General features: G+C 45.8%; 1 protein-coding gene across 2 annotated transcripts in view; it reads left to right on the forward strand.

The window, feature by feature from the left end:
• Window positions 1-8,610: 8,610 nt before the first annotated feature.
• Zhx1 (zinc fingers and homeoboxes 1) overlaps window positions 8,611-9,043 on the forward strand; it is a 31,014-nt gene continuing 30,581 nt past the window's right edge. For both annotated transcript variants that reach the window (XM_055626444.1, XM_055626442.1), the window contains exon 1: window positions 8,611-8,876. The gene's annotated coding sequence lies outside the window, so the exon portion shown is untranslated. The remainder of the gene's footprint in view (window positions 8,877-9,043) is intronic.

Below are 9,043 nucleotides of genomic sequence, written 5' to 3' on the forward strand. Positions count from 1 at the left end.
AAAAAACCAAAACCCAAAAAATTAGAGAGAGAAAGAGGCAGATCTAATCTTATATTCAAACAGATATATTCAGAAGGAAGGCAACATGAAGACAGAGAGAGAGGAGGGAGAAAAACCTGTTAAGATCTTCCTTCAGCCAGCCCCATAAATCAACTAATCCTGACACCACCTTCATCCTGAACTTTTAGCCTCCACAACTGGGAGAAAAATGATTGTTTTGGAAGCCCCTCAGCCTGTGGTACTTCTAAAATGACAGCCCTGGCATAACACCCATGAGATGGGTATTTGGTGAAAGAAATAGACACCTTGTTTTCCAGTGGGAGAGAAGGCTGTGAATGTCCAGGAGAGGTGAGGCATTGTGTTGACTGGCTTTGTGGCCATCTTCCAGAGAAACTGCCCTTGCTTGCATGCACCCTCTGATGCCCACACAAACATGCCTTTGCTCTCCAGGATTGTCCATTCCTCTTTCTCTGGCAGATTGAAATAACTATTTTTTTTTCAAGTGCTAGGGTTTGAATTTAGGGCTTCATTCATGCTAAGCAAACATCCTTCCACTGAGCTACATCCCTAGACTATAAAAGGCAATAAACCTAGACTACACTCTCCATAAAAATCAACTAAAACTGTGTAGTTATGGCTCATTCCTTTAATCCCAGCACTCAGAAGACAAAGGCAGGTGGCTCTCTGTGAGTTCCAGAGAACTTGTTCTATAGAGCAAGTTCTAGGACAGACAGGGCAACAGAGAAAAGCCCTGTGTCAAAAAACTAAAAACAAACAAACAAAAAACCAATTCAAAATAGGTTGTAGGTACAAATAAAAACATAAAACCATAAAATTCCTAGAAAATAAATTGGGGGAATTCTAGATACCACTGTTTGTTTGTTTGTTTGTTTGTTTGTTTGTTTGTTTGTTTTTTCTAACAACCTTTAAATTAAAAAAGTAAAAAAGATATACTGGATCACACAGGTTCTCTTGTTAGAATCTGGGATTGGAAAACATACTGTTTCGCAGGACTTTCTGTTCATTGTCACTAAATAGTGAGTGTCCCAACACCAAATTCTATTTTACTTCACTCTCACAGGCTGTGTTAGTCACTTTTTTTTCCTGCTGTAACAAGATACCCAAGACAATTTACAAGAAGAAAGATTTATTTTGGTTCAGTCTATGCTCAGTATCTCCGTTTGTGTTTGAATAAGGGGAATGCAGCGTAGAAGGCTCTTTACATTATGACAGCTAGGAGGCCAGAGAGAGACAGCAGCAAGATGCCTTCTCTGAAGACATGGCCTAGTGTGACCGCACCCCTCCTTCTGATAGCCCGTTCGGCTATGATTTCATCAGTGGCCTAATCCACCCATGAATTTAATGCTTGCCTGATTCAGCTTTCAAAAGCACCACAAACTGGACACTAAGCCTTTTAGGGAAAGAAAAATTTATAACCAGGTCACCACACTGGGCCACATTGCTAGAACAGCGGTCCTCATCCTTCCTGATGCTGCGACCCTTTAATACAGTTCCTCATGCTGTGGTGACCCCCAGCCATGAAATTATTTCATTGCTACCTCTCAGTTGTGCTACTCCTACAAGTCGTAATCGTAATATCTGATTTGTAGGATATCTGATATGTGATACATGTGAAAGGGTCTTTTGAACCCCAAGGGGGTCGTGGCTCACAGGTTGAGATCCGCTATGCTAGAAGGTTTTTGTTTTGTTTTGCACATGCTTGTGGAGGTCAGAGGTAAACGATGTGTACCTTCTGTTGCGTTCCACCTTGTTTTGTGAGACGGCATCTCTCCTTTCGTCCAGAGCTGTCTGATTGGCTAGACTTGCCATTCTCTAGCTCCTGTGCCCCACCCCCACCAAATGCTAGAGTTACACAGATGTGTGTGACGCCGCAACAGGCTTTTTATTTGTGTGTCCTCGTGCTTCTCCAAAAGTATTTTACTGATCTAGCTTTGTTGCCAGCCATCTAGAGGAATTATTGTTTGTTTGTTTGTTTGTTTGTTTGTAGGCTGTTTGTTTGTTTCTTTGAGGCAGGGTTTCTCTGTATCGCCCTCTCTCTCCTGGAACTTGCTTTGTAAACCAGGCTTGCCTTGAACTCAATGATCCTCTGTCTTTGGAATGAGGGCATTACAGGTGTGTGTTACCAGGCCAGGCTTTTAGAGGAGTCTTAAAAGGGGTCAGGAGAGGTGAGATTAGAGTGGTCATGCAGAGAGCTTTGGCCCCTGAGTTGAGCTAGCTCACACGGATGTTCTCACATACTTAAGGACCATCAACTGGAAGGAAATCAAGAGCAAGGGAAAGTAGGGTCAGCATCTCTTCCCAAGGGAAGACACGCATGCCTCCTTTTCTGCCCTGGCAGATCCCCAAAACTGCCAGGCAGAGAGGCCTTAAAGGGCATTAGCATCAGCATGGTAATGCTTTCTGAGAAGTTAGGATAAGCCAGGCTTCTTGCACAAACCATCAAACCTTTGAGACAGAACAGATACATCAGTTGTACCATTATCTTAATCTTACATGTGAGTGAAAACAAACACAGACAAGTGAAGACGTCTGCCTTGGTCTTTGAGTGATATACATTTGAATAAAAAAATGGATAGAGGAGAGCCTCATCCTTGCAGTGTGGCTATACCGCTGTGGTGGAATCTGGGCACGTCTGTGACTGGTAATGGCCAGCAGAATGTGGCATAAATGACGTTCAGGAGACTCTGAACCCTGCTCTTTGCTTATTTGGGCCCCAAGGCTGTGTGGGAATGGATCTGGGCTATGCTGCTGGAAGAGAAGAGAAGATACATGACTAGTCATATCTGTGACCACAGCAGGTGTAACTGACGTCATTCTAGGTGTAGCTCCAAGTCACGTGAATGCAGTTTTCTTGGACCAAACAACCCCTCCACAACCTGCCCGCTAGCTAACTACAGACAATTCCAACAGAGATCACTCAGTCCCCGTTGATTAACAGAACCATGCAGTTGTCCCACTGGCTAGTGAGTTAAGGGGCTTTTTGGTTTTCTCTGTGGGTCTTGTGCATCTAAGCGCAAACGCTGCAGCCCTCAGCCATCTCCCCCACCTCATGCTTAGTCTCTTCAGCGGCCTGATTTGGTGAGCTTGTAATGCAACAACTCTTAGATATAGTTAGCAAGTGGCCAAGGATTTGGGGACTTGTGCAGTAAGTATTTTGACTTTAATGGCCATGAATTTCTTTACATCCTGTAAGGACTGACAGAGCAGTGTATACAGCCTTAGGTTGCAGGACTGGTCAGGATGGATTCAAATCCCATTTTATTTACTTTGGGCATGTTCACCTTTCCAGACACCAGCTTCCTCGTATGCTGACTGTAAATAGCACCATCTACCTCACAGACATCGGGAACTTAAAGTGAGATAACACATCCAAAACACGCAGAGTTTATTATCAAGCTGTGAGATTTCATAGGAAATGGAAGCCTGTCACTGTTTGAAATTTCTTGGTAACAAGCAGAATTTCCTTCCCAGTGTTGACCCCCATGTCTCTGACAGTTTTAGGAATGGATTTTTTCTACTCAGAGGTAGTGGCATTTGTATCTTGTGGTGTCACTTGTGTATCTTGTGGTATCTTGTTGAGGCCAGAAGAAGGTCTCCTGGATATGGAGTCACAGATGGTTCTGAGCCACCATGAGGGTGTTGAGAATTGAGCCCCGGTCCTCTGAAAGAGCACCTAAGCGCTGTTAACCACTGAGCTATCTTATCTCTTTAGCCCCTAGACCAATATTTTATTAATACAAAGCCCTTAGTTCAATTATACAACGATTACCACAACTGCATGTCAGAAGCAGATTCACAGCCTCATCTGAGATGCACTGAATTTGCATTTCTTACCATGAGGGGAGTGGGTCTGACCGCCTATTTTTTTAAATTTATTGCTTTATTTATTTCAATTTATTCACCTTGTATCTGAGCTGTAGCCCTCTCCCTCATCCCCTCCCAATTCCACCCTACCTCTCTTTTCTCCTCCCATGCCCCTCCCCATGTCCACTGATAGGGAAGGTCCTCCTCCCCTTCCATCTGACCTTAGCCTATCAGGTCTCATCAGGACTGGCTGCATTGTCTTCCTCTGTGGCCTGGTAAGGCTGCCCCCTTCCCTCAGGGGGAGGTGATCAAAGAGAAAGCCAGTGAGTTCATGTCAGAGACAGCCCCTGTTCTCCTTACTAGGGAACCCTCTTGGATACTGAGTTGCCATGAGCTACATCTGTGCAGGGATTCTAGGTTATCTGCATGCACGGTCTTTGTTTGGAGTCTCAGTCTCAGAAAAGACCCCTGTGCCGAGAAGTTTTGGTTCTGTTGCTCTCCTTGTGGAGCTCCTGTCCCCTCCAGTTCTCTCTGTCTCCTACTTCTTTCATAAGAGTCCCTGCACTTTGCCCAAAGTTTGGCTATGAGTCTCAGCATCTACTTTGATACCCTGCTGGGAAGAGTTTTTCAGAGGCCCTCTGTGGTAGGCTCCTGTCCTGTTCCTTAAAAACAAGGAAATCATGAAATTTGGAGGCAAATGGTGGGAACTAGAAAAGATCATCCTGAGTGAGGTATCCCAGAAGCAGAAAGACACACATGCTATATACTCACTTATAAGTAGACATATAATATAGGATAAACATACTAAAATCTGTACACCTAAAGAAGCTAAACAAGAAGGAGGACCCTGGGTAACATGCTTAACCCCATTCAGAAAGGCAAATGGTCTAGATATTGGAAGAGGGAGAAAACTGACCACCTATTTTTAAGAAAGTATCCTAATAACAATCATGCACACTAAAGTTTAAAGACTGCTACTTAGCGCCCTCTGGTAAGACTTTGAAACAGTGAGTCACTGTGTTACCTAGCTCATATACTGCTTTACTCATTGAGTGTTTTCCTAAGTGCATCTGTGTCCTAAGATTTTAAAATATTTTCTCTTTTTAAGACAGGGTCCAGATTGACCTGGAGCTTCCTCTTCAGATCAGGCTGGAATCACAGGCATGAGCTATCATGCCCAGCTATAAGATTTTAGATTAAAAAAAAAAAAAAGATACACTGCAGGAAAACAGAGAAAAAGTCTACTTCCTGACCTTAAATCATCAGTTGGCCAAGAAAGGAGATTTAACACCATATTAAACGGTAGAATGCAGGGTTTTTTTGTTATTTTTTTTTTTGGTAGTCATGTGTATTTCCACAGATATAATGCATTTTTAAAAGTTGCTCTTTTCAAGGTACTTAGGAGGCAGATGCAGGGCAGGTGGATCTCTGTGAACTCAGGGCAAGCCTGGTCTACAGTGTGAGTTCCAGGACAGGTGAGCTACATAGTGAGACCCTGTCCCAAAAAAACAAAACACAGAACAAAAACAAAGTTGTTCTTTTTCAAACACAGAGAGACACACAGACACTCACAGACACACAGACAGACACCCATACACCGATACACTGCTGTTTTGTTTTCCAGGCCTGCTTAGAGTCGACATTGCACTACATTTTTTGGTAGAAATAAATTTACACCCTAATAGGCAAACCAACCCAGAAGGCACCACAAAAAATCATAAAGTTTAACAATGTGTTACTTCTTGACTCAGTATTGGGAAATCAGATTTTCTTGTTTTATGTTCCTCGCTATGCTTCCATGCTAGATAAGGAAGGGAAAGGCTGGAGTGGCAAGGGCATTTTTACAACTATTAGGTGCATAGTGTTCATTTCTATAGCTATTGCCATAGGTTTATTATTTACATGGAACAGGAAAGGACTTGTCCTAAAACTGACTTTGAAAGTTTGTTTAGGGAGAATAACATTTAGCATGACCATTTTTGTTGTTGTTGTTGTGGTTCACCTTCTGAGCTAGCCATCAGAGAACTGTGGGACCTTTCCACAAGAGCAAAATTCTCAAGTTCCCCTAACTATAGTCAAATGTTTAAATTGTCTTAGTTTGACATCTTTTTGGTCTGTTTCATGGTATCATGTCTTAAAAGCTGCTCCCCCCACCCCGAAAGAGTAGAAAGTAGGAAAAGAACAACAGGAGGAGGTGTCTACACACATAGCTGCTGAAAGCCTGGAAGCCTGTTCTTCAGATCATGCTGGCATTTACCACTTTTTATTCAAAGTGCTTCATTTCCTACAAACACTCTCTTCACTGTTCCAAAGGTGGAATGGGCTCTGAGGGGCAAAAGTGCTGTGCTTTTTAGAAACTACCAAACGACTTCTCATCTCTAACAGTACTGAAGTTTTGTCATGCCAGTCTGTGTTTGACAAACCGCCAAGCTTATGCATAAAAACTCTAGACTTCTCATTGTGCCAATCCATGGTTAAAACTTGCTTCTGGAGCTGCGCAGCTGTTAAAATCAGTCATATTTACAATTTTTATAAATGAGTTTATTTTAATAAAAACAAGTTACCCTGTAAGCGCGGTCTCTAAACAGATTTATGTGGGCTGGCACAATCTGCTATGGGAAACATATATGCATATTGCTTAAGTCTGCAACCGTTTTTTTTTTTTTTTTTTTCCTTCCAAGTGTTGCTAACAGTCTTGCTTTGTGCAAGGATGCCAGATAATTGGCAGCACTTCAGCTGGGGATACTGTTCCCAGCACTGTGCTATTGAAATTGTTTTCCTGGACAGAAATGCCCTGTGGGAGTGACCTTAAATTGGGAGGCTTCTGGGCTGTTGGCTTTAGGGAGTGAAGCAGGCTGACTGCTTCAGAGAGAGAAAGATGAGACTATAAACTAGTACTCAAAAGGATGAATAAGAAAAGAAGGAAACAGAGGGAGATCTGGAGAAGAGAGGTGAGGTCCATATGCCTCAGGCACCTCTCTTTCTCCCTCTTCTTGCTTTTTACTTTGATGTATTTTATGTGCATGTGTTTTTTTGTTTGTTTGTTTGTTTTTTGTTTTTTTTCCCCTAGCATCTAGTCTGTAAGATCCTGGAAGACAGAACACAGCTTTCCGGATCCATGGCTTCCATATCTGACTCAACCAACTGTGGATCAAAATGTTCAGAAAAAAAAAAAAAATCATGCATGTATGCTGAAGGACTCAACTTTTTCTCTTGTCCCGGTTTTCTAAACTGTTAGAGGCTAGCGGCTCTCTGCCCGGCAGCTATGTCATGCTGATGCAAACTGCATGGGGCATGTGTACAGATTAAATGCAAATGCCACCTCAGTTTATTTAAGGGACTCGAACAACCACAGATTTTGGTATCCTGGAGGGTTCCAGAACAATCCCTTTTAAGTACCAAGGGACAAATGGATGTCCTTACTCAGCTTTACATCTGCTGTAGTGAATGGCACATGTGGTGCTCAAAAGCTAATGGTTGAATGCATGAAAAAAATAATGAATTTCTATATTTGAAATATTTTCTTTGCTCAGAGGTAAATCCTAAACTGGGATTCTCAGTGGATCTGGAACTGTCTCTGGGTGAGCATAAACTGTGGTGTGTGTGTGTTTGTCTTTTATTATGAGGTTCAAGAGTATTTAAATACATTGTGGAGAATGTATTATTTTAATTTTTACTGATGTTAGTACAGCATTATAAACTGTTTATTTTTGTTCTTATTAAAAACTCACATTGATTTCTTAAAAATATTTGTATAGGCAGTTTACATTCTGAATTTAGCTCCGGGAAGCTAAAGTGCTGTTAAATTTTTGTTTTAAGAACGGGCTGAGAGGAGGGCAGGGTTGCGTACCTCTGCTGGGGAGATCACCAAGCCTCAGCACACATGTTTTAGAATTGTAGGATGCAACTAAATATTGTGCACGGTGATCCCGGCAGCCAAGTTTTCCCTTCAAGCAACTGCAGATTGCCGATTTTTAGGACCGCCGTGGCTTGGTGGAGCCCTGCTACCAAAACACAAAGGGTCCATGACTGGGGTGGGGGTGGGGACTAAACGTCCAGGAGCTAAAGAGTTCTCTTACGTCCTGGGCCGTGAATACACTCTGCGTGAGTGGTTTCTTTCTGCCTTCGTTTGCATATTCATTTTAACAATGATGAGAGGGCGGGAGGGGAGAGGAGGTGGGGAAGACGGTGAGGTCCTCGACTGGCCGCGCTGCAGGGCTGGTGCCCACTGAGAGCTCGGCAGCAGTGAGTGACTCGCAGGGGGACGGGGGACTGCAGTAGGAGGCAGAGGCGGGAGGCTCCAAGTGGGGCCACGCTCAACTTTTCCTGCCCAAAGCCGGAGCTCCGGCTCCTGCTGGACTCGGGCTAGAAGGGGCGGAGCTGCAGCTGACAGGAGCGCGGGACTGTTGACAGCGGGCGGGGGCGCGGCTGGAATCCAGAGGGCCCTCCCGAAGCGGCGCTGAGCCTGGCAGTGGGCGTGGCTCGTGGGGGCGGGACCTTAGGAATCCGGCTCCAGGGGAGAGGGGCTTTCTGAAGACCGAGGCAGTTTGATGGAAGAAAGAGACCGAGGTCGTGGGAGGCGGGGACCCACTTCTGACGACGGAGGGCGGAGCCATCGCCTGAGGGGGTGTGGCTTCTGGTGGCAGAGGCGTGGCCCCTCCTGACAGGGGGCGTGGCTCTTCCTGACAGAGGGCGGGGCGGCGCACACCTCCCGCAGCGCAGGGATCTTGGGGGGGGGGTGGGGGGAGAGGCCTGGGTCGCATCCCATAGGATCCGCGGAGTCCTCGAGTGGGGCGCCCGGCTCGCCCCGCCTTGGCTGGCTCCTCTTCGCGGCTCCCAAGGCTCAGGGACGGGAGTCTCCCTCGCACCCCGGCCTGGCGTCTCGGCGCCTCGGCCGGGCCGCAGAGCTCCGTGGGGGCCCCCCGCGCGGGGGCCCTCCGAGTGGTTCCGGGGTTAGGGTTCACAGGTCAGAGTTGACTCCCTGAAAAGTGCAGTCGCTCTGAAATGCAAGATGGCGGCAGCGAGGCGCTGAGGCGAGGCGGGCCCTGCAGGTAGCTGCGCGAGCCAGCTGGGTATTGGGGCTGCGGTCGCGGGATTGCGGGTGGAAACCGAGCGGGAGCTGGTGGCGGCCGGGGAAGGCGCGGACGCTGGCGCGGCACGGGACGGACAGCAGCAGCAGCAGCAGCAGCAGCAGCAGCAGCAGCAGCAGCAGCAGCAG

The sequence above is a fragment of the Psammomys obesus genome, unplaced genomic scaffold (genome assembly GCF_907164565.1).
Source record: "Psammomys obesus unplaced genomic scaffold, mPsaObe1.curated_primary_1811, whole genome shotgun sequence".
In the NCBI taxonomy this organism is placed as follows: domain Eukaryota; kingdom Metazoa; phylum Chordata; class Mammalia; order Rodentia; family Muridae; genus Psammomys; species Psammomys obesus.